Here is a 25,115-nt window from a genome sequence, read left to right as displayed (position 1 = left end):
ACCTCTGCACCTAGGGGGGGGGGGGGTGTTAGAGGCGTTTTTCTTGGTTTGGTTAGGGCCCGGTTCCACTCCAGCCTCGGTGAGCCTTTGTACCGTTCGTCATTGGTGTTGCCGGGGTGTGGTGCAGCGGAGACTTACCTCAGTCGGAGGGGTGGGCCGATCTGTTGCCGTTCGCCATTTCGGTAGTTCCACCCCTCCCGAGAGGCTGGGGTATGGTCGAGTTGGGGCACCGGACGTATTCCCGGTTCTCCGCTGCGCCTTGGGGTTGGAGCTGGGTTAGTTTTTTCCTGTTCCCTTCCCGGCTTAATGTTTTGAGCCGTTCGCCAAAATTGAGCCGCCAAGGGGCTCTGGGAGGGACCTGGGGTCTTTCGGGGTGCCGGGGAGGGTAACAGGGTTTACGGTCGTTTTATATCCCCCCGGGGTTGTTTTTGTAGTCCTCCGGGGGTTGATTTATGATTTTTGTTCTGTTTCCTTCCGGGTTCCACCTCCAGGGTTGATGGGACGGTCCTCTGGGGGGGAATTGGCTTGGGGCCAACTAGCTAAGTGTGACCGGGTCTGGGGTTCCGGGGTTGTGGGGAGGGTTCCTCCTGGGGTTGATGGTACAGTCCTCTGGGGGGCGCCGTTTGCTCCATATACACCTGGGGACCTTTGTGGGATTATGGTTCTGGCTGTTCCTCCTGGAACTGGCGATGAGGGCCTTCTGGGGGGGGGGGGTTGGGCTCTGCAGGTCATTCTGGGGGGGTTGTTTGTTATTTTTCTTCTATGCATTTACGTTTGTATTGTTTGTGGGGCTGTGTTGGGTTTTTGCGTTTGGGAGTTTTTCTTTTCTTCCCGGGGTTTGATGGGACGGTCCCCTGGGGAGGTTTTGGGTGGGTTTTATGTTTTTTTCTGTGTGTTGAATTATACTGGGGAATGTTTTGGGGCTTTTGTTGATGCCAGCCGGCCTTCCAGCCGCGGTGCCTGTCCTGCTGTCTGTGGTGGACCTTGGGAGCGTGGTGCTGTCTGCTTCCTGACGTGGACCCCGGAGGGAGGTGCTGTTCTCGGGCCTGGTCTGTTCGGTCGCCGGGAGGCTTCCCGTTGATGGGGGGGTACTGTTGTGTGTTGGGGGGTGTGGCTGGATATTTTGGTGTTCTTTTCTTTTCTTTGCTCTTCAGGTGGCATGGAAACTGATTTGTTTGTGGAGAAGGTGCTGGCTGAAGAGTCCTCACCCTCATCAACATCATGTGTAGCACCTGTGACTGGTGCTCACATGCAACCTTAAAGACTTTCAGCTGAAGCAGATAATTGGATGGCGTTCTGCATTTAAGTCATGTGTGATTCAAGCAGAACTGCCGGGAACTCGACCTTGTGATGTCCGTTTGTGAGACGCTGAGGACCACGCCTGGGTTTGACACATCGAGCCCGTAAAGCAAGGAAGGGTGAGGACACTTGCTGTCAGCACACATTCAAGGTGATTAAGTGTTCGACTAATTGTTGATAGTAACTTGGTGTTTTGTTACGCAGTATACTGGAATTGTGATGAGAATTGTGCAGTTTGCTTCTCACTGCTGTGGCGTGCAGGATAAGTGATCCTCCACTTGTTGTGAGAAGCTGCTCATTTGCATAAAGTTAAAAAATACAGACCTGAATGTGTTGCTGATAGCGTGTGTCTTTTGAAAGATATTGTTGTAACTGCTGACTTACCTCACCTCTTCTTTGCTTCACAGAGAGTCAGTTTGTCGTGTCCACCTGGGGGGTGTTTGTCTGCTGGTAGTGGGTCCAGGAACGCCGGGCTTCTATCCTTTTGGGCGCTAAAGAGCGTGCCAACAGTCACTCCACCAGAAGGACGTTGTTTTAGTTTTGTACACATTATTATGCACAGGTGAAAAATAAATTGTTTCTGTTGTTGGAACCGCTTTCTGGTTATTTTTAGCGCTGGGTTCTGTCTGACGCAGGTCCGCTCCTCAACTTGCGTCGACACATAACAGTGCACCTTCAGTGATGTATTTTTTTTTTTTTTTTTTTGTAGAAATCAGCAAAAGCACCTAGTAGGAGTTAGCCAACAAATAAGCAAAATTATTTTGGCTCCAATGACTCGCCTTTATCAAATTTGACCTTTCCGGGAAATTCCAGGACCCACATCCATATGTGTTGGAAGTTTCATGCAACTCAAAATGAAAAACCTTTCAGCTTTGACCCCAGTGATGGAGTCGCTGGGGTCACTGACAATTTGATCTTGCCTGTGCACTTTCAAACACCACCTAGATATGTATGCCAGGCTTAGCTGGCATCAGAGTCAAATATAATAATTGAACCCATAAACCCAATGACCTTGACCCCACCTTAAATTTAATCACAACTGGGCTGTTCTAGAGCCCACCTACATATGTGTATCAAGCCTGGGGGATATCAGAGTGAAAACGAAAACTTGGTCTTTGAATCCAATGACCTTGTCTTGTGACAAAACAAATGCTTTAATGGTAGTTGTTGGCCGATCATAAAGTTTGGTAGGACTTTGTGAAAGGACCCAGGAGGAGAAGGGGGGACAGACAGGCAAAATATCTCAAAATGACAACAATGCTGCATAATCCAGTTACATCTTTAAAAAAAAAATACCATGGATACACTTGTTCACAGTGCAAATGAGCCAGAGTTCGAATTTAAAATAGATATGCCAAAAGTTTGATTTATTATAATCATGGAACTTAGTGGATTGGTCAGTCAACTATTTGCTCGTCTCAGCTTTCTTTTGGCATTTGGCTCCTTATTGAACCTGAGCAGATGATAAATGAGAATCCTCATAACTGAAGAGAGAAGCAGTTTGAGAGTCTGTGTGCAGACCACACAATTGGAGGCCATGAGGAATTGTAGTTAGACATAAAGTGTAGCGTATCATCTTAAATTGTGTAATAATGAATGTCTGTGAGAATAATAGCTGGCATTCTCATGAAAAGAAGAGTTTTTCAAAATTACTGGCGGAGCTTCTTAATCAATGGTATAAATAGGTTTTAAGCTGCACAGATGTCTGAGTGAGGTTTTATTTAACTCAGGAATTTTTTCATAAGATTGCAACATCTACAGCTGATAAGAGTTTTAATTAAATTGTAGAGGGTCAGAAAGAAATAAAACATTTCTTGGAGAGGTTTTCTGTTTTGTGATTATTAGAAAGCTGTAACAGGAAAAAACAGGAATGTACTTTCAATTATTCCTCACAGATGGATGCCTTTCAATGAAATGGAACTCATTTTTGTGTGCTGCTCCATTGCCCACATATGATTTTACTGAGGGGATCCCACTCTCTTAACCTCATAAGCCTCAAATACCTTCATATTGTTTAATTATGTACATACTGTGCATTCAAAAGGAGCCCATGAAGCTACCTTTCAAGATAATTTGATTATGTATCAGTTATACCAAGGATTTTATTATTGCATAATAGTGAGTGTTACTATGGTTTTGACAAAAACAGCAGCTACAAAATGTTTTTGTGTACAACTAGAGCCTCTGTCATAACAGCAACTGTGACTTCTAGATTTTTTTTTGTCTGAAGTAAATGGGCTTCATACATATGTATTATATATTATTGATGCTATCAAATTATTTAAAAATAGCTTGGTGGCCATCAGACCAAGGCTTTTAAAGCGATAAAGCTGACAAGGTCAGTTCAGCTATGTGCAACTTCAACTATATCTGCTCCTAATTTCCATCATGCATATGATCATGATGACATACAATGAACCCAGACCATTCCAGCAGGTGGTAGGTATCTTTTTATAAACAAAAAAATGGTGATTTTTGGATTGACTTGGTACATTAACCAAATCTTCATCGATTCTTTCCTTAGTTGCTGAACAACTACATATGCCTGTTTACTTGTATCATTTCTAATCCCAGCTAAAGAACCATATATAGTCCAGTGATCACAGTGACAAGAATGAGGTGAAGATTAGAGTCCCAGCAAAGCACACTAGATTAGTGGTTATATTGATGCCAGATAAGTCATTGAAGAAAACACTTCTAACAGCTCAGCCCAACCCAGATGCATCTCCAGTACAGTGTGGTAAAAAGTATTTAGTCAGCCCCTGATTGTACAAGTTCTCCTACTTAGAAAGATGGAGGTCTGTAATTTTCATCATAGGTACACTATAACCATGAGAGACAAAATGAGAAAAAAATCCAGAAAATCACATTGTAGGATTTTTAAAGAATTTTATTGTAAACCATGGTGGAAAATAAGTATTTGGTCACCCACAAACAAGCAAGATTTCAGGCTCTCAGAGACCTGTAACTTCTTCTTTAAGAAGCTCTTCTGTCCTCCAGCTGTTACCTGTATTAATGGCATCTGGGGGAACTCGTTATCTGTATAAAAGACACCTTTCCACGGCCTCAAACATCCAGACTCCAAAATCAACCATGGCCAAGACCAAAGAGTTGTTGAAGGACATCAGGAAGCAGATTGTAGATGTGCACCAGGCACAGAGGGACTCAAATCCTGCGGTGCCAGGCGTGTCCCCTTGCTTAAGCCAGTACGTGTCCAGGCCTATCTGAAGTTTTCCAGAGAGCATATGGATGATCCAGAAGAGGACTGGGAGAATATCATGTGGTCAGATGAAACCAAAGTAGAACATATTGGTAAAAACTCAACTCGTCGTGTCTGGAGGATAAAGAATGCTGAATTGCATTCCAAGAACACCATATCTACTGTGAAGCATGGGGGTGGAAACATCATGCTTTGGGGCTGTCTTTCTGCAAAGGGGACAGGACGACTGATCCGTGTTAAGGGTAGAACGAACGTGGCCATGTATCGTGAGATTTTAAGCCAAAACCTCCTTCCATCAGTGAGAGCATTGAAGATGCAACGTGGCTGGGTCTTCCAGCATGACAGTGATCCCAAACACAACACTTGCGCAACAGAAGAGTGGCTCCGTAAAAAGCATCTCAAGTTCCTGGAGTGGCCTAACCAGTCTCCAGACCTCAACCCCATAGAAAATTTCTTGAGTTAGTTGAAAGTCCGTGTTGCCCAGCGACAGGCCCAAAGCATCACTGCTCTTGAGGAGATCTGCATGGAGGAATGGGCCAAAATACCAGCTACAGTGTGTGCAAACCTGGTGAAGAATTACAGGAAATGTTTGACCTCTGTCATTGCCATCAAAGATTATGTTACAAAGTATTGAGCTGAACTTTTATTATTGACAAAATACTTATTTTCCACCATAATTTCCAAATAAATTCTTTAAAAATCCATCCATCCATCCATCCATTTTCTTCAGCTTTATCCGGAGTCGGGTCGCAGGGGCAGCAGCTCAAGCAAAGCCGCCCAGACCTCCCGATCCACACACACCTCCCCCAGCTCCTCCGGGGAAACCCCAAGGCGTTCCCAAGCCAGCCGAGAGATGTAGTCCCTCCAGCGTGTCCTGGGTCTTCCCCGGGGCCTCCTCGCAGTGGGACGTGCCCGGAACACCTCTCCAGCGAGGCGTCCAGGGGGCATCCGGAAAAGATGCCCGAGCCACCTCAACTGACTCCTTTCGACGTGGAGGAGCAGCGGCTCGACTCCAAGCTCCTCCTGAGTGACCGAGCTCCTCACCCTATCTCTACGGGAGCGCCCAGCCACCCTGCGGAGGAAACTCATCTCGGCCGCTTGTACTCGCGATCTCGTTCTTTCGGTCATGAGCCAAATCTCATGACCATAGGTGAGGATCGGAACGTAGATCGATCGGGAAATCGAGATCTTTGCCCCCCTACTCAGCTCTCTCTTCACCAAGACGGTCCGATACAGCGAATGCATCACTGCAGATGCTGCACCGATCTGTCTATCGATCTCACGCTCCATCCGTCCTTCACTCGTGAACAAGACCCCGAGATACTTAAACTCTCCATACACACTCCACCGACCTGAAGAGGGCAAAGCACCTTTTTCTGGTCGAGAACCATGGCCTCGGATTTGGAGGTGCTGATTTTCATCCCGGACACCTCACAGTCGGATGCAAACCGCCCCAGTGCACACTGAAGGTCCTGATTTGACAAAGCCAACAGAACCACATCGTCCGCAAACAGCAGAGATGAGATTCTTTGGTTCCCAAACCAGACCCCCTCTACACCCTGGCTGCGCCTATAAATTCTGTCCATAAAAATAATGAACAGAACCGGTGACAAAGGGCAGCCTTGGCAGAGGCCAACGTGCACTGGAAACAGGTTTGAATTACTAATGGCAATGCGAACCAAGCTCCTGCTGCGGTCTTACAGGGACCAGATAGCCCTTAACAAAGGACCCCGTACTCCCGGAGCACCCCCCACAGGGTGCCCCGAGGGACACGGTCAAACGTTTTCTCCAGATACACAAAACACATGTGGACTGGTTGGGCAAACTCCCATGAACCCTCGAGCACCCGATGGAGCATGTAGAGCTGGTCCAGTGTGCCATGACCAGAACGAAAACCACACTGCTCCTCCTGAATCTGAGGTTTAACCATCGGTCGAATTCTCCTCTCCAGTACTCTGGAATAGACTTTACCGGGGAGGCTGAGGAGTGTGATCCCCCTATAGTTGGAACACACCCTCCGGTCCCCATTCTTAAACAGAGGGACGACCATCCCGGTCTGCCAATCCAGAGGCACTGTCCCCGATCGCCACGCGATGTTGCAGAGGTGTGTCAGCCAAGACAGTCCCACAACATCCAGAGACTTAAGGTACTCAGGATGGATTTCATCCACCCCAGGAGCCTTGCCACCGAGAAGCTTTCTAACCACCTCGGTGACTTCGGCATGGGTAATGGATAAGTCCGCCTCTGAGTCCCCAGTCTCTGCTTCCTCTTCGGAAGACATGACGATGGGATTGAGGAGATCCTCGAAGTATTCCTTCCACCACCCGACAACATCCCCATCCGCACCATAAACTGTGCTGGTGGAGAGCTGCTTCCGCGTCCTGAGGTGTCGGACGGTTTGCCAGAATCTCTTCGATGCTGACCGATAGTCCTCCTCCATGGCCTCCCCAAACCCCTCCCAGACCTGAGTTTTTGCCTCTGTGACCACACGGGCTGCGACACACTTGGCCTGCCGGTACCTGTCAGCTGCCTCCAGGGTCCCACCTACCAACAAAGATAAGTAGGACTCCTTCTTCAGCTTGACGGCATCCCTTACTTCCGGCGTCCACCACCGGGTTCGGGGATTGCCGCCGCGACAGGCATCAGAGACCTTGTGACCACAGCTATGAGCGGCCGCATCGACAGTGGAGGTGGAGAACATGGTCCACTCGGACTCCATGTCTCCAACCTCCCCCGAGATCTGGGAGAAGTTCTTCCGGAGGTGGGAGTTGAAGACCTCGCTGACAGAGGGTTCCACCAGTCATTCCCAGCAGACCCTCACGATACGTTTGGGCCTGCCAGGTCTGACCGGCTTCCTCCCCTCCCAGCGGATCCAACTCACCACCAGGTGGTGATCGGTCCACAGCTCAGCCCCTCTCTTCACTCGAGTGTCTGGGACACGTGGCCGAAGATCAGATGATACGACTACAAAGTCGATCATCGACCTCCGGTTCAGGGTGTCCTGGTGCCACGTGCACTTATGGACACCCTTGTGCTCGAACATGGTGTTTGTGATGGACAAACTGTGACTAGCACAGAAGTCCAACAACTGAACACCACTTGGGTTCAGATCGGGGAGGCTGTGCTTCCCAATCACCCCCTCCAGGTCTCACTGTCGCCTCCCACGTGGGTGTTGAAATCCCCCAGGAGAACAATGGAGTCCCTAGTCAGAGCGCTATCTAGTACCCCTCCCAGGGACTCCAGGAAGGTCGGGTACTCTGCACTGCCGCTTGGCCCATAGGCCAACACAACGGTGAGAGACCTGTCCCCGACCCGAAGGCGTAGGGACGTGACCCTCTTGTTCACTGGAGTGAACTCCAACACATAGCGACTGAGCTGGGGAGCAATAAGCAATGCGACCCCAGCTCTCCGCCTCTCCCCATGGGCAATGCCAGAAAAATGAAGCGTCCATCCCCTCTCCAGGAGTTGGGAAACAGAGCCCAAGCTGTGCGTGGAGGTGAGCCCGACTATCTCTAGTCGGTATCTCTCAACCTCCCGCACAAGCTCAGGCTCCTTCCCCCCCAGTGAGGTGACATTCCACGTCCCAAGAGCCAGGGGTTGTGAGCATGGACCGGGCCGCTGGGCCACCCGCCCTCGACCGCCACCCAATCCTCTCTGCACCCAGCCCCCATGGCCCCCTCTGCAGGTGGTGAACCCACAGGAGGAAACATCAACATGTGAACAGCAAAACTATTTACCTTAGGTCACACACCCCGTGCATCCAATGATGAGAGAGGCAAAGACAACAAGGACTCAATCCATTTCTCAGATTGACCTCACCTTTAATACAGAGAATGAGCCAAAGTAACAATAACAGAGTCTCTGGGTTCATGCTTAGTTTGCCCTAGCAATCAGGCTCTGAGCAGGAACCCCGTCTACCTCTCGCAGAACCCATATACTATACTATCTGAGTTTCTGTCTAAACATTGCATCACTCCGCTAAGATGTTTTATTCTTTCTTGATTCATCCACTTCTCTCATCTGCTTCTGGGTATAGTCCCACCCATGTGCTGTGAAGTCTTGTTGCTTGACTGCGAAGTCCTCATCACGATATTACCTAAAAAAGAATTGTTTTGTGCACATCTATGATGACTAACCTTCAACTGTCTGCAGCTTTCACAATCCCGTGGTCAGCCAGACCATCCATCCATCCATTTTCTTCCGCTTATCCTAGGTTGGGTCATGGGGGCACCGATGCGCAAATTTCTTCACACATCTGTCTCAATGTGTCGAAAAAGTGCTGATGTCCACGTCTTCTGCAATTTCTGTGGAAGTCAGACGACGTCCTGGATCAACAAAACCTTCACTTTGGAAATGAATGGCACATTCCACTGTTACATGAGTTTTTGTCATGGAAAGATGAGCGGAGAAATTCACGCGTTGGGACGGGGCCGCATGGCACTAAGCAATGCCATGATGAAGCCTCACAGGATATCTTCTGGCATGTCCAGCTCATTCACAATTTCTCGGATAGTCACACGACTGAAAAGCCACCGAAAGCCATCTGAAAGCCATCTGAAAGCCGTCCTGTGAGACCAACACGGAGGTGCTTTTGTCCGCGTCATGAGCGGCTCCGTGGCGCATCCCTCCGCTTCTCTTTCCATGACAAAAACTCCTGTAACAGTGGAATGTGCCGAAAAAAGTGGTGATGTCCACGTCTTCTGCCATTTCTGTGGAAGTCAGACGATGTCCCGGATCAACAAAGCCTTCACTTTGGAAATGATCTGGTTGTTTCAGCGAGGTTTCAGCCTGTCGATCGGCGCTCGGAGTGCGCCGCGCTCTCAAGACGCTGTGGGCGGTCTTTAAACTGGCTGGAGCACTCCTTAATCTGTGTAATCACCATAAAATCGTCCCTGAAAGCCATCTGAATTTTCCGAATGGTGTCCACCTGGAGGTCTCTCACAGTTTCTGGAAAAATTTGATGCAGCAAAGCTCCAAATCCTTCAGACATTTTATTCGCAATAAAAATCCAACGAGAGGGGTGGACCACTGCTCACACAAAGCCTGCTCACAGGCAAATTACGCAACCGACAGGCATGAAAAAACTCACGCATGCGCACGAAGGTTCAAGTTTGGCTGATGCAATCACACGTGATTCAAATCCATATGGTTTTTGCAAAAAATAAAAAGGTCGGATACTTTTCTAACAGACCTCGTATTTCTTATTGTTACATGGGAAACAAGGTATCAGTAGATTCCGTAGATTCTCACAAATCCAACAATACCAAGCATTCAAGATATGCACACTCTTAACGCCTGAATTTATATAGGTGTATATGAAGAAATGTTTTGTGTGTGTTTTGCCTTTAAGTAGATGGTAAATAATGTTGAGATTATTAATTACACTTTTGCACAAAAAATAAATCATAATTTTGGTATTTTGGTAATAATTTATGTTATAATGTTATAATAATAATAATAATAATGGTATGTTGCAAATTTGCAACAACAGGCATACTGGTCAATTTGGTATGTTGCATATTTGAGTCAAATATTGTAGCATATATGCAACAATAGGCGTTAAGAGGTTAAGGCTATGAAATTGGGCTATTAGTAAAAAAAGTAGAAAAGGGGGTGTTCACAATAATAGTTGTGTGGCATTCAGTCAGTGAGTTTGTCAATTTTGTGGAACAAACAGGTGTGAATCAGGTGTCCCCTATGTAAGGATGAAGCCTGTTATGTGTCGACGCGAGTTGAGGAGCGGACCTGCGTCAGACAGAACCCAGCGCTAAAAATAACCAGAAAGCGGTTCCAACAACAGAAACAATTTATTTTTCACCTGTGCATAATAATGTGTACAAAACTGAAACAACGTCCTTCTGGTGGAGTGACTGTTGGCACGCTCTTAAGCGCCCAAAAGGATAGAAGCCCGACGTTCCTGGACCCACTACCACCAGACAAACACCCCCCAGGTGGACACGACAAACTGACTCTCTGTGAAGCAAAGAAGAGGTGAGGTAAGTCAGCAGTTACAACAATATCTTTCAAAAGACACACGCTATCAGCAACACATTCAGGTCTGTATTTTTTAACTTTATGCAAATGAGCAGCTTCTCACAACAAGTGGAGGATCACTTATCCTGCACGCCACAGCAGTGAGAAGGAAACTGCACAATTCTCATCACAATTCCAGTATACTGCATAACAAAACACCAAGTTACTATCAACAATTAGTCAAACACTTAATCACCTTTAATGTGTGCTGACAGCAAGTGTCCTCACCCTTCCTTGCTTCACGGGCTCGATGTGTCAAACCCAGGCACGGTCCTCAGCGTCTCACAAACGGACATCACAAGGTCGAGTTCCCGGCAGTTCTGCTTGAATCACACATGACTTAAATGCAGAACGCCATCCAATTATCTGCTTCAGCTGAAAGTCTTTAAGGTTGCATGTGAGCACCAGTCACAGGTGCTACACATGATGTTGATGAGGGTGAGGACTCTTCAGCCAGCACCTTCTCCACAGACAAATCAGTTTCCATGCCACCTGAAGAGCAAAGAAAAGAAAAGAACACCAAAACATCCAGCCACACCCCCCAACACACAACAGTACCCCCCCATTAACGGGAAGCCTCCCGGCGACCGAACAGACCAGGCCCGAGAACAGCACCTCCCTCCGGGGTCCACGTCAGGAAGCAGACAGCACCACGCTCCTAAGGTCCACCACAGACAGCAGGACAGGCACCGCAGCTGGAAGGCCGGCTGGCATCAACAAAAGCCCCAAAACATTCCCCAGAACAATTCAACACACAGAAAAAAACATAAAACCCACCCAAAACCTCCCCAGGGGACCGTCCCATCAAACCCCGGGAAGAAAAGAAAAACTCCCAAACGCAAAAACCCAACACAGCCCCACAAACACAATACAAACATAAATGCATAAAAGAAAAATAACAAACAACCCCCCCAGAATGACCTGCAGAGCCCAACCCCCCCAGAAGGCCCTCATCGCCAGTTCCAGGAGGAACAGCCAGAACCATAGTCCCACAAAGGTCCCCAGGTGTACATGGAGCAAACAGCGCCCCCCAGAGGACCATACCATCAACCCCAGGAGGAACCCTCCCCACAACCCCGGAACCCCAGACCCGGTCACACTTGGCTAGTTGGCCCCAAGCCAATTCCCCCCCAGAGGACCGTCCCATCAACCCTGGAGGTGGAACCCGGAAGGAAACAGAACAAAATCAAAAATCAACCCCCGGAGGACTACCAAAAAAAACCCCGGGGGGATATAAAACGACCGTAAACCCTGTTACCCTCCCTGGCACCCCGAAAGACCCCGGGTCCCTCCCAGAGCCCCTCGGCGGCTCAACTTTTGGCGAACGGCTCAAAACATTAAGCCGGAGAAGGGAACAGGAAAAAACTAACCCAGCTCCAACCCCAAGGCGCAGCGGAGAACCGGAAATACGTCCGGTGCCCCAACTCGACCATACCCCAGCCTCTCGGGAGGGGTGGAACTACCGAAATGGTGAACGGCAACAGATCGGCCCACCCCTCCGACTGAGGTAAGTCTCCGCTGCACCACACCCCGGCAACACCAATGACGAACGGTACAAAGGCTCACCGAGGCTGGAGTGGAACCGGGCCCTAACCAAACCAAGAAAAATGCCTCTAACACCCCCCCCCCCCCCCAGGTGCAGAGGTCTTCTGAGAATGCTCAGCATGACCAACCTGCACCACCCCACAACCCACAAGACAAACGGTCTTGGGGCAAGTGAGGTTGGGGTTAGGGATGTAGAGAAATAAAAAACAACAAAATAAAACGACCCAACAACCCAAACAGAAAATACCTAAAAACACATAAAAAATTAACAATTAATTGAGCCCAGGCAGACTTCTAACCGCCTAACAATCACTCCACCAGATACGCCTTTGACTCCCCATACAATTATAACCCCTATTTAAAGAAAACAAAACATTTACTCGTGCTAGATTTTTTTTTTTATGTGTATTATTTTGCCTGTCCCAGAACACCTGGAGATGCGTCACCATTATTTTTCTTGACGTTTATATGTCGGGGCAATACAGTAATCTCTGGTCGTCCGAGCTGCATGGGCTCGTCAACAGGAGGAGCCAGAGGTCCCGTCGGAGGAGCTTCAGTAGGGCGAAGAAGAGGCAGCCCGGATCTGTGTCGGGGAAAGCCCCGAGACGAAAAAACCCGCTCCGATGGGCGTCCTCTCTCGCGTCCACGCTCCTTCTTCCGATAATCTAGACGAATCACCAACGATATTAGCTCATCTAAATCGTTTGGCTCGTCACAGACTGCCGGCTCGTCTTTTAATGACTCATTTAACCCATCTACAAACATTCCTCGTAAAGCTGCGGCGCTCCAACCTGACTGAGCAGAAACCAGAGAACATTGCATCACCGCACAAGGCTCCGGACGACAAACAATCGGTTCGGACGCCGAATCTCTGGGTGACGGAGTTATCTTCACTAGTATCGATGATGCCGCAGCTGGAGCAGCAGGAAGCGGAACGGCTTGCGCTGCAAGCTCCGTAACACGGGCGTCTGTTTGTTTAATTTGGTTTGCGAGATGCTGTAATTGCTCCCATATTTTCTCCAAGTGTTCTTGAACTTTTTCGGCAAAAGGAACCGCCTCTGCCGCTGGGTCCATTATGGAATGGCCGGGAACTACTGTTATGTGTCGACGCGAGTTGAGGAGCGGACCTGCGTCAGACAGAACCCAGCGCTAAAAATAACCAGAAAGCGGTTCCAACAACAGAAACAATTTATTTTTCACCTGTGCATAATAATGTGTACAAAACTGAAACAACGTCCTTCTGGTGGAGTGACTGTTGGCACGCTCTTAAGCGCCCAAAAGGATAGAAGCCCGGCGTTCCTGGACCCACTACCACCAGACAAACACCCCCCAGGGGGACACGACAAACTGACTCTCTGTGAAGCAAAGAAGAGGTGAGGTAAGTCAGCAGTTACAACAATATCTTTCAAAAGACACACGCTATCAGCAACACATTCAGGTCTGTATTTTTTAACTTTATGCAAATGAGCAGCTTCTCACAACAAGTGGAGGATCACTTATCCTGCACGCCACAGCAGTGAGAAGCAAACTGCACAATTCTCATCACAATTCCAGTATACTGCGTAACAAAACACCAAGTTACTATCAACAATTAGTCGAACACTTAATCACCTTTAATGTGTGCTGACAGCAAGTGTCCTCACCCTTCCTTGCTTCACGGGCTCGATGTGTTAAACCCAGGCGCGGTCCTCAGCGTCTCACAAACGGACATCACAAGGTCGAGTTCCTGGCAGTTCTGCTTGAATCACACATGACTTAAATGCAGAATGCCATCCAATTATCTGCTTCAGCTGAAAGTCTTTAAGGTTGCATGTGAGCACCAGTCACAGCTGCTACACATGATGTTGATGAGGGTGAGGACTCTTCAGCCAGCACCTTCTCCACAGACAAATCAGTTTCCATGCCACCTGAAGAGCAAAGAAAAGAAAAGAACACCAAAACATCCAGCCACACCCCCCAACACACAACAAAGCCAGCACCTGTTGAACATGCTTTTCTCTTTGAAAGGCTGAGGAAAATTGGACGTTCAAGAAATTGCTCAGAAGAACAGCGTAGTTTGAATAAAAAATTGATTGGAGAGGGGAAAACTTATACGCAGGTGCAAATAATTATAGGCTGTTCATCTACAATGATCTCCAATGCTTTAAAATGGACAAAAAAAAAAAAAAAAAACTGAGACGCGTGGAAGAAAATGGAAAACAACCATCAAAATGGATAGAAGAATAACCAGAATGGCAAAGGCTCACCCATTGATCAGCTCCAGGATGATCAAAGACAGTCTGGAGTTACCTGTAAGTGCTGTGACAGTTAGAAGACACCTGTGTGAAGCTAATTTATTTGCAAGAATCCCTCGCAAAGTCCTGCTATTACCAGCATTTTTACACTACTCCTGTATCTACCAAGCGCTGCCAAATGGCAGCACTGGGTACTTTACATCTCATTAGGCCACATTTTGTTATGTACATGGGGGCCATTAGATCAGAATGTGCAAGTGCTGGAAAGCCAGCTCACAACACATACTCACTCTGTTGACTGAGAGACGCAGAGATGGCTAAGCTTTATAGCACAGAGCATATAAGATATTTTGGACATCCAGTGTGGGCAGCAAAGTACTGTGCATATGACAATAAAGCTTTGAATCTTGAATCTAAATTTCTTCTACTAAGTGTTGTGTTTTTTGTAACAAGTTCACAGAAAGGAGATGTGGCAGTGCCAGGTGCGTTCAAACAAACTAGGTCAAATGTCACCTGGTAACAATAGAAATAATAAGAATATAGAAATAACAAAACATTAGCATAATAACTATTGAAGTAATAGTGGTACAAATATCATTCCTAAAGCTATGGGTATGTCTTTATGGTCAAAGAATCTGATAAAGTTGAAAAGTTTATTTTATTCTTTATAACTAAACATCTGTTTTTTCTTATGTACTTGGGTTCTGTCTTTAGAGTTACTTCTTACAAATGCAACTGAAACTATTTTTTATTTTGCTGACACAAAGAGGACAAATGCGCAAGCTGAATAAGGTGCTACTGTGTATTAGCTCATGAAAGGGGGTCGTTGAGATGTAAGATGTAAATCCAGGGAGTGCAGCTGCCATTTGGCAGCGCCTTGGGATTTAAAGGTATAACTGCCATTTGGCAGGTCCTTGGGAGTAGGAGTGTTAAATTAAAGACGTGCAGAAGAGGTTACAATTTGCTAAAGAACACATCAACTGGCCTAAAGAGAAATGGAGGAATATTTTATGGACTGATGAGAGTAAAATTGTTCTTTTTGGGTCCAAGGTCCGCAGACAGTTTGTGAGACGACTCCCAAACTCTGAATTCCAGCCACAGTTCACAGTGAAGACAGTGAAGCATGGTGGTGCAAGCATCATGATATGGGCATGTTTCTCCTACTATGGTGTTGGGCCTATATAAATTGCATACCAGGTATCATGTATCAGTTTGGATATGTCAAAATACTTGAAGAGGTCATGTTGCCTTATGCTGAAGAGGACATGCCCTTGAAATGGGTGTTTCAACAAGACAATGACCCCAAGCACACTAGTAAACTAGCAAAATCTTGGTTCCAAACCAACAAAATTCATGCCTTGCAGATGTGAAAAAATCATGAAAAACTGTGGTTATACAACTAAATACTAGTTTAGTGATTCACAGGATTGCTAAAAAAGCAGTTTGAACATAATAGTTTTGAGTTTGTAGCGTCAACAGCAGATGCTACTATTATTGTGAACACCCCCTTTTCTACTTTTTTTTTACTAATAGCCCAATTTCATAGCCTTAAGCGTGTGCATATCATGAATGCTTGGTCTTGTTGGATTTGTGAGAATCTACTGAATCTACTGGTACCTTGTTTCCCATGTAACATTAGGAAATATACTCAAAACCTGGATTAATCTTTTTAGTCACATAGCACTACTATTATTCTGAAAACTACTGTATTTGAGACAAATGTTTTATACAATGGACCAGTACAGTTTTTGCTATAGTCAGAGAAATTAGAACAGACACTACCAGTCCTTTCCACTTGCTGAAATGTGCGTGAAACCAGTCAGCTGTTTATTGATTGCAGAATTTTCAGCCAATTCCTCAGAGTGTGTCGTTTAGTCTGGTTACAGAACCATCAAGTGCAATATTTTTTTGGGATAAATGCACAGCACTCTTTAGCCAAATATGTGGCATACATCCCCCTTTCGGCAATAACAAAGTCCAAAGCCAATCTGTTTTGGTAATCCATCAATGTAGCTTCTAGTTGTTCATATAGTCCAGCCATAGTGTCTGTGGTCAGAATATTCAATCTTTGTACATTGTAATGGATATAATTAAATTTATCTACATTTTTTGGTCATCGTGCACCCCCAACAGATGGTTGACTCAATCCCGCTGCAATTTGATCCACCTATTTATATTCATCAGCCACCCCCTTTTTACCCCAGGAAACTATACTCATCACAAGGAATACAACAATAGTAATGCACAGACATTTGAGGTAATTAAATAGACACAATCCAAGAATAATAATGAAGTTAATTTTCCATACTGTAAAGAAATATTTATTTTTACATAGTCTTTTGAAGTCAGCTAGAAGAATGAAAAGTCAATAGTTTCGGGACAGTTGTTCCAAATGTACTTCTTTTACAGAGACACAGTGATTTTTTTTTATTATTATTTTTTACAGTAGTTCAGTCTTTGTTTTACCAGATAATAATGTTCCTCTCAACTTATAACTTGATTCCTTCCTTGTACACAGATTGTGAACATGTTGGAATACTGTAGGAGTTTGTTTTGCTTTGTATTGTATAATGTAATCAACTAAGCCCATGAATGTCATGTTTCAGCAAATAAATAGTGGGTTAGTTGGGTCAAGGTAAGGTTCATTACTGATGGGTTTCTTTGCAATAACAATGTTCAATTAGATAATAACAATGTTCTATTTTCATTTTTGAAGCAAATTTCCCAGTCATTAGTTACAGACTACACATATAAGTTAACAGTTTAACAATACAATCTCTAATACTCTTTATCAAAAATTTATCAGTCAGTTGATTTTGTACCTTTTTTTCTGCATAGGAGATCAAATCTTTCTATGATGACTGTTCAGTTTACATCTTGAGAGTCCTGTTCTGTCTCTTCAAGGTGCAGTTCCATAGTGTGGCGCAGCCTATGCACCCAGACTTGATCTAACCTCATAATTAACAAACAGAAGTCCATTAACATTAATAAACAGGAGTCAATTAGCATTACTTACTTTTGTAGAAGTAAGCAACCAAAAATAAATAAATAAATAAATAAAATATAATAATAATAATGATAATAATAATAATAAAAACTATCAAAGCCAGTCCCTTAAGTAAGTATATTTCCTCAAAATGGCAAATTTATTGACTGGTTAAGCATTTAATAGATCTTTATTTTATTTTGTTTTATTTTATTTTTTTGCCAGGTTTGATATTTTTTTTAATAAGCATATACTTGGCCATCATTGTGATGGCAGCAATTACACACATATTCTATCATCGTGAAAAGCCATCAGATGGAGAAATAGAGAAAGAATATCCCTGTTAACTTGTTTATTGAGGTTCACTGGGCAATTAGGACATGCTGAAGACAACTTAAAAGCCAATTTACTCTCAAACCATTAAATCATGTTATCATGGTAATGTGCTTGAACCTGTTGAGAATACCAATTTAAAACAGATCAGACAGATTTGCTGGCTTTGTTTGTCAAACTCAAAATAAAACCCTGTGGCTGATAATAAATAAATATGAACTCCAGAAATGAAATACTTAAGTGAGGTCTACTCTGTAAGCAAGGAATATAATTAGCACAGAGAAATATCCTAACAGATGGCACCTCTAAATGCAATTTGGGTATGAAAATCTGAAACCCATCAGTGTTTTATTGTGGTAGAAAAAGTAGCAATTTACCAAGGGTTTCCAAATCTGAAAATCAATATTTTTCTCCTAAATAGAGTTGTTGTAAAAATTCAACATCCAAGCCTTATGTGCAAGTTTTTCGACACCAAGTGGGAAATAGAGAGCTGAAAATGGCTCAAAAAAATAAGTCGTATTATAACCAAAAGTGGCACTGTTATCTGCAGATCTTTGCTATTTCATTGTCCCGGTTTTCCAGTACAAGCATTTCTTTCTTTTTGAAAATGATCATTCTAAATGGACGTAGATGTGCTGACAGGCAGACATTCCTTTTGGAATTAAGTCTTTACCTCAGTAATCCTGACAGAATGCTGACAAAAATTAGCTCCTTGATTCCTTTTCACTCCCTCTATGAATCGCATTTGTCTGACAGCATCAAGCAAGCTGTGATTTGTAATTAAACTATACACTGGCGTCTTCGGAAGTATTTCTCTGCATGACAGGCGTGCCAGTCTGAGCCATCCAAAACGAGCAGGTGTGTAAATCCTGAGATAATCTGTCATATTTCTAAACTAATAAAATGACGAGGAAAAAGTGAGAGGTTTCAGTCATTTGGTGATTGTATTACTGTTTACAACACCAATTCCAATGAAGTTGGGACATTGTGTAAAATGTAAATATTAACAGAATATGATTTGCAAATCCTCTTCAACCTATATTCAGTTGAATACACCACAAAGACAAGATATTTAATGTTCAAACTGATAAACTTTATTGTTTTTGTGCAAATATTTGCTCATTTTGAAATGGATGCCTGCAACACATTTCAAAAAAGCTGGGACAGTGGTATGTTTACCACTGTGTTACATCACCTTTCCTTCTAACAACACTCAATAAGCGTTTGGGAACTGAGAACACTGATTGTTGAAGCTTTGTAGGTGGAATTCTTTCCCATTCTTGCTTGATGTACGAATTCAGTTGTACAACAGTCCGAGGTCTCCGCTGTTGTAGTTTGCGCTTCATAACGCGCCACACATTTTCAATGGGCGACAGGTCTGGCCTGCAGGCAGGCCAGTCTAGTACCCAAACTCTTTTACTATGAAGCCACTCTGTTGTAACACATGCAGAATGTGGCTTGGCATTGTCTTGCTGAAATAAGAAAAGACTTTGCTTGGATGGCCGCATGTGTTGCTCCAAATCCTGGATGTACCTTTCAACATTGATAGTGCCATCATAGATGTGTAAATTGGCCATGCCATGGGCACTTACACACCCCCACACCATCACAGTTGCTGACTTTTGAACTTTGTGCTGGTAACAGTCTGGATGGTCTTTTTCCTCTTTTGTCCGGAGGACATGTCTATGATTTCCAAAAACAGTTTGAAATGTGGACTCATCAGACCACAGCACACTTTTCCATTTTGCGTCTGTCCATTTCAAATAAGCTCGGGCCCAGAGAAGGTGGCGGTGTTTCTGGATGTTGTTGATGTATGGCTTTTGCTTTGCATGGTAGAGTTTTAACTTGCACTTGTCGATGTAGCGATGAACTCTGTTAAATGACATTAGTTTTCTGAAGTGTTCCTGAGCCCATGCGGTAAGATCTTTTACACAATGATGTCGGTTTTTAATGCAGTGCCGCCTGTGGGATCAAAGGTCAGGGGCATTCAGTGTTGGTTTTCGGCCTTGCCGCTTATGTGTAGAAAGTTCTCAAGATTCTCTGAATCTTCTGATTATATTATGGACTGTAGATTATGGAATCCCTAAATTCCTTGCAATTGAACATTGAGAAACATTGTTCTTAAAGTGTTTGACTATTTCTTCACGCAATTGTTATTGAGTGTTGTTAGAAGGAAAGGTGATGTAACACAGTGGTAAACATACCACTGTCCCAGCTTTTTTGAAACATGTTGCAGGCATCCATTTCAAAATGAGTAAATATTTGCACAAAAACAATAACATTTATAAGTTTGAACATTAAATATCTTGTCTTTGTGTTTTATTCAATTGAATATAGGTTGAAGAGGATTTGCAAATCATTGTATTCTGTTATTTACATTTTACACAACATCCCAACTTCATTGGAATTGGGGTTGTACGACAGTTTAGCTTCAGCTCCAAGGAAACCTGTCCATGTAAACATACAATAGTAATAATAATAACAACAATAATCCAATTATTAAGCATAAACTGAATATGACCATATTTAGGTTATGGTGTTCACATCAGTTATTTAAAGAACATCCCATTCAAGTTCCTGTTTACATGTAGCAGAGCATAGACTGATTAATGACTCACAGCCACATTTACTTCTCCTATGTTTTGTATGTTACAAAATGCTGGTAAAGCTCCAAGAGGACGTCATCGTGTGATTAAGATGTTTACATGTCTACAATGCATCTCAGTAATCAGAATATGACTGCAATACTCCACATGTCTTAATCAAATTCTTGTTTACTCTGATTTTGTCCAATTTCTTGTTAAGGTAATAAAAAAATGATGTTTTCATGGCAATGTCTTCATCAGAATATGGTCTTAATAAGATTAAGATCAGAATATTATTGTTCAAGTAAATTCAGCTATTGCTAGTCAACATTTATTCAAAGTCAGTCTTTTGGAAGTATTTCTGTGCTTTAAATAAGATATTTTTTTAAGTTCTGTTATTTTATTTTTTCATTTAGTGTCACATTCTGTATTGTATTGACATACTTAATGATATATATATATATATATATATATATATATATATATATATATATATATATATATATATATATATATATATATATATATATATATATATATATATATATATATATATATGTCAATGAGTGCCGGTCCCAAGCCCAGATAAATTAGGAGGGTTGCGTCATGAAGGGCATCCGGCATAAAACAAGCCAACCCAACTATGCAGACTAAGAATCAAATTTCCATATCGGATCAGTCGCAGCCCGGGTTAATAACGGAAATTGGGCTACTGCTGGGCAAAGACGACGAAGAAGAGGAGGTGAATGTTTCCACAAACAGCGGGAGAAGATGAAAACTAGAAGGGTGGAAATGAGAGTGGGGACTTTGAATGTAGGTAGTATGACTGGTAAAGGGAGAGAGCTGGCTGATAGACATATTGTGTCTGCAAGAGACCAAGTGGAAGAGAAGTAAGAGCAGGAGCATCGGTGGTGGGTACAAGTTGTTGTACCATGGTGAGGACAGGAAGAGAAATTGTGTTGAGGTCATTTTAAAGGAAGAGTATGTTAAAAGTGTGTTGGAGGTCAAGCGAGTGTCTGACATGGTAATGAGTGTGAAGTTGGAGATTGAAGGGGTGATGATGAATATCATCAGTGCATATGCCCCACAGGTAGGTTGTGAGATAAAGGAGAAAGAAGATTTCTGGAGTGTGTTAGATGAGGTGGTGGAGAGTGTGCCCAAGCATGAAAGAGTGGTGATAGGAGCAGACTTCAATGGGCATGTTGGTGAAGGGAACAGAGGTGATGAGGAAGTAATGGGTAGACATGTTATCAAGGATAGGAATGGGGAAGGACAGCTGGTAGTTGATTTTGCAAAAATGATGGAAATGGCTGTGGTGAATACCTACTTTAAGAAAAGGGAGGAGCACAGGGTAACATAAAAGAGTGGAGGAAGGTGCACACAGGTAGACTACATTCTTTATAGGAGATGCAAGCTAAAAGAAATCAGAGACTGTAAGGTGGTGGCAGGAGAGTGTCGTTAGACAGCATAGGATGGTTGTTTGTAGGATGACTTCAGAGGTAAAGAAGAAGAAGAGAGTGAGAGCTCAACAAAGGATCAGATGATGGAAGCTGATGGAGGAAGACTGTAGCGCACAGGTGAGAGAAGCACTGGTTGGAGGGGAAGCAGTTCCGGACAAATGGAAACGTACTGCAGATGTGGTGAGGGAGACAGCTAGGACAGCAGTGGGTATGACATCTGAACAGTGGAAGGAAGACAAGGAGACTTGGAGGTGGAATGAAGAGGTCCAGGAAAGCATAAGGAGAAAGAGGTTGACAAAAATGTTTTGGGATAGTCAGAGAGATGAAGAAAGTAGACAGGAGTACAAGGAGATGCGGTGTAAGGCGAAAAAAGAAGTGGCAAAAGCGAAGGAAAAGGCATATTGCGAGCTGTACAAGAAGCTGAATAGTAAGGAACAAGAAAAGGACTTGTACCGATTGGCCAGACAAAGGGACAGAGCTGGAAAGGATGTGCAGCAGGTTAGGGTGGTAAAAGATGCACATGGTAATGTGCTGACAAGTGAGGAGTGTGTGCTGAGAAGGTGGAGGGAATATTTTGAAGAGCTGATGAATAAAGAAAATGCGCGAGAGAAAAGGCTGGATGATGTGGTGAGAGTAAATCAGGAATACAAGAGATTAGTAAGGAAGAAGTGAGGGCTACTATGAAGAGGATGAAGAGTGGAAAGGCAGTTGCCATGGAAATGTCTAGGAGAGATGGCAGTAGAGTTTCTAACCAGATTGTTTAATAAAATCTTGGAAAGTGAGAGGATGCCTGAGGAGTGGAGACGAAGTGTGCTGGTTCCTATTTTCAAGAACAAGGGTGATGTGCAGAGCTGCAGTAACTACAGAGGCATAAAGTTGATCAGCCACAGCATGAAGTTATGGGAAAGAGTAGTAGAAGCTAGGCTTAGAAAACAGGTGAAGATCTGTGAGCAGCAATATGGTTTCATGCCGAGAAAGAGCACTACAGGTGCAATGTTTGCTCTGAGAATACTGTTGGAGAAGTACAGAGAAGGCCAGAAAGAGTTACATTGTGTGTTTGTGGACTTAGAAAAAGCTTATGATAGGGTGCCAAGAGAAGAGATGTGGTATTGTATGAGGAAGTCTGGAGTGGCAGAAAAGTATGTTAGGGTAGTGCAGGACATGTACAAGAATAGTGTGACAGTAGTGAGATGTGCAGTCGGAATGACAGACTCATTCAAGGTGGAGGTGGGATTACACCAAGGATCAGCTCTGAGTCCTTTCTTGTTTGCAGTGGTGAAGGACAGGTTGACGGATGAGATGAGACAGGAGTCCTCATGGACTATGATGTTTGAAGATGACATTGTGATCTGTAGTGAGAGTAGAGAGCAAGATGAGTTTAGTCTGGAGAGGTGGAGATATGCTCTGGAGAGAAGGGGAATGAAAGTCAGTAGAAGGAAGACTGAGTACATGTGTGTGAATGGGAGGGAGCCCAGTGGAATAGTGCAGTTACAAGGAGTAGAAGTGGTGAAAGTAGATGAGTTTAAATATTTTGGTTCAACTGTTCAAAGTAATGCAGTGTGTAGTCGAGAGGTGAAGAAGAGAGTGCAGGCAAGGTGGAGTGGGTGGAGAAAGGTGGTAGGAGTGATTTGTGACCGAAGAATATCAGCAAGAGTGAAGGGGAAAGTTTACAAGACAGTAGTGAGACCAGCTATGTTGTACGGCTTAGAGACGGTGGCACTAACAAAAAGACAGGAGGCACAGCTGGAGGTGGCAGAGCTGAAGATGTTGAGATTCTCTTTGGGAGTGACAAGAATGGACAAGATTAGGGATGAACATATCAGAGGGACAGCTCAGGTGGGACGGTTTGGAGACAAAGTCAGAGAGGTGAGATTGAGATTGATTGGACATGTGCAGAGGAGGGACCCGGGTATATAGGGAGAAGGATGCTGAGGATGGAGCCACCAGGCAGGAGGAGAAGAGGGAGGCCAAAGAGGAGGTTTATGGATGTGCTGAGGGAAGGCCATGCAGGTGGTTGGTGTGACAGAGGACAGTGTGAGATGGAAACGATTGACCTGCTGTGGCGACCCCAATGGGAACAGCTAAAAGACAAAGAAGAAGAAGATAAATATATATATATATATATATATATATATATATATATATATATATATATATATATATATATATATATATACATATATATATATATATGTACAGTTGTATGTAAAGGGCACCCCTAATGATTTCCATCATTGGTTGTTTGGATCAGTAATTTTGGTTAAATATATGATGTAGCAGACAAACACAGTGATATTTGAGAAGTGAAATGAAGTTCACAGGATTTACAGAAAGTGTGCAATAATTCTTACAAAATTAGGAAGGTGTTGGTTTCTGAGCATGGAAAGCCTGCTTAAAATCACACCACAGATTTTCAATAATATTCATGTCTGGGGACTGAGATGGCCATTCCAAAACGTTTTACTTGTTCCTCTGCTTGAATGCCTTAGTGGATTTTGAGCAGTGTTTTAGGGTCGTTGTCTTGTTGAAAGATCCAGCCCCGGGGCAACTTCAACTTTGTCACTGATTCATGTACATTGTTCTCAAGAATCTGCTGATATTGACTGGAATCCATGTGACCCTCAACTTTAACAAGATTCCCAGTACCTGCACTGGCCACACAGCCACACAGCATGATGGAACCACCTCCAAATTTTACTGTAGGTAGCAAGCGTTTTTCTTGGAATGCAGTGTTCTTTTTCAGCCATGCATACCACCCCTTGTTATGTCTGAATAACTAAATTTTAGTTTCATCAGTTCACAGCACCTTATTCCAAAATGAAGCTGGATTGTCCAAATGTGCTTTCGCATACCTCAAGCAACTCTGTTTGTGGTGTGTACACAAAAAAGGCTCCCTCTGCATTACAGCATCATGCAGCATCTTATTGTGCAAAGTGCGCCGTATAGTTGAACGATGCACAGAGACGTTATCTGCAGCAAGATCATGTTGTAGGTCTTTGGAGCAGGTCTGTGGGCTGACTATAACTGTTCTCACAACCCTTTGCTTCAGCTCGTCTGAGATTTTTCTTGGCTTGCCACTTCTGGCCTTAACTAGTACTGTGCCTGTGGTTTTCCCTTTCCTCACTATGTTCCTCACAGTGGAAACTGACAGCTGAAATCTCTGAGATAGCTTTTTGTATCCTTCCCCTAAACCATAATGTTGAACAATCTTTGTTTTCAGTTCATTTGAGCGTTGTTGTCCTAATGCTCAAACAACAAAGCCAGCCAAACACCCCAGCCCACAACAGTTGTTTAGAGGCTCCCATGTTGCCACTCATTAGAAAAGATGTCAAGAGGGGAAACATTTGCAAATTGCCACATTAAATATCCTTTCTCGTGATTGGATTCAACTGTGTAAGGAGGTCAAGGGTCAGTGAGCTT

At 44.1% G+C, this 25,115-nt stretch overlaps 1 long non-coding RNA gene across 1 annotated transcript; it reads left to right on the top strand.

Annotated features, from left to right (window-relative positions):
• The first annotated feature begins 4,021 nt into the window (after window positions 1-4,021).
• Window positions 4,022-24,287, top strand: LOC117524695. Its single transcript, XR_004564828.1, has 3 exons — window positions 4,022-4,036; window positions 18,506-18,510; window positions 24,059-24,287. It is a non-coding gene; the product is annotated as an uncharacterized LOC117524695 (long non-coding RNA).
• Window positions 24,288-25,115: the final 828 nt, after the last annotated feature.

Source organism: Thalassophryne amazonica, chromosome 14 (assembly GCF_902500255.1).
Source record: "Thalassophryne amazonica chromosome 14, fThaAma1.1, whole genome shotgun sequence".
Taxonomy (NCBI): Eukaryota; Metazoa; Chordata; class Actinopteri; order Batrachoidiformes; family Batrachoididae; genus Thalassophryne; species Thalassophryne amazonica.
Note: the sequence above shows the minus strand (reverse complement) of the source record. Positions and strands in the feature narration are given on the sequence as shown.